This window comes from Lissotriton vulgaris, chromosome 12 (genome assembly GCF_964263255.1).
Source record: "Lissotriton vulgaris chromosome 12, aLisVul1.2, whole genome shotgun sequence".
NCBI classification, from domain to species: domain Eukaryota; kingdom Metazoa; phylum Chordata; class Amphibia; order Caudata; family Salamandridae; genus Lissotriton; species Lissotriton vulgaris.
In genome coordinates, this window is record NC_141700.1 from 35461595 (window position 1) to 35462650 (window position 1056).

Consider the following 1056-nt stretch of genomic DNA (forward strand, 5'->3'; position numbering starts at 1 on the left):
CGTGGAAAGTCCGCAAGACAAGCAAGACCGGACACCAGCCAGCAAGCCCGAAGAGCCCAAGAACCGAGACAGCCACGTCCCAAGACGGGACGAAACGGCGGAGACAGCCCCCCCCCCAGGGAACCCCCTGGAGTGAGATGGCCGAAAGCCAGGATCTAGGGGCGAAAAAGGGAGTGGCAGCACCAGTACGAGACCGGGAATAGCCGAAACTCGGGCCCGGAAGCCAAACCTGAACGCACCTCGTGAAGACCGACACCCTGTAATCAGGGAGGAATGGCCGAAGGACCCCACCCATGCAAGGGCGGGACGCCCTCACCCACAGGCGGACGAGGAGACCGAAGGTAGGCCACGCCCAGGGGAGCAGGCCCCACATGAAAGAACAGGAGACAGCCAGAATAGGCCACCCGCAGAAAACTCTGTCACCGCCGACAAGGACGCAGCCAGACCAGACGGCCGAGCCAGCCTCGCGGCCACCAGACCGGGAAAGGTGACTAACCCACCTCCACAACGCCCATCACAACGGACGCAGGCAGAGGAAGGGAGTCCGGAGACATGCGTAGAGAACGCACCCAGAGAAACCCCGGGAACAACCACCGCCGCCGGAGGAGGGAAATGCAAGCCATAATATGGAACGAATCACAAATTTGCGTGTCATCCCAGCGCAGGGGCCATGCTAATCTTCTCCGTTGCGTAAAATGATACAAGAATAGCGCACTACACACCTGCAAGGGTCTCAAGGCGCTTGTACGAATGCCGCTGTGGAACCCATCCTGGCTTTCCCTGTGAGGCGTCCACTCCTGGACACCCCCAAGGTGGAGGCCAGGCATCCTCAGCATCGTGGGGGCCGTTGTGGAGAATAAGCAAGCTAATGCCCAGAGTTGCAGATTGGGACTCCATGATAGGAATAGGCACGAGGCGAGAAATATCAGGTCCGTGGAATATTTTGAACCCAAGACCCGCCGAGGCAGGGAACTGAACACAGGTCCCGGGCCAGACCCCTGCATCAGGGTCTGCCGCTAATCACTGAGCCACACTACTCCACTACCACTTTTAGTA

The 1056-nt window shown here is 59.5% G+C and overlaps 1 non-coding gene across 1 annotated transcript; it reads right to left on the bottom strand.

The window, feature by feature from the left end:
• Nucleotides 1-620: 620 nt before the first annotated feature.
• Nucleotides 621-723, bottom strand: LOC147673159 (U6 spliceosomal RNA). Its single transcript, XR_015303193.1, has one exon. It is a non-coding gene; the product is annotated as a U6 spliceosomal RNA (small nuclear RNA).
• Nucleotides 724-1056: the final 333 nt, after the last annotated feature.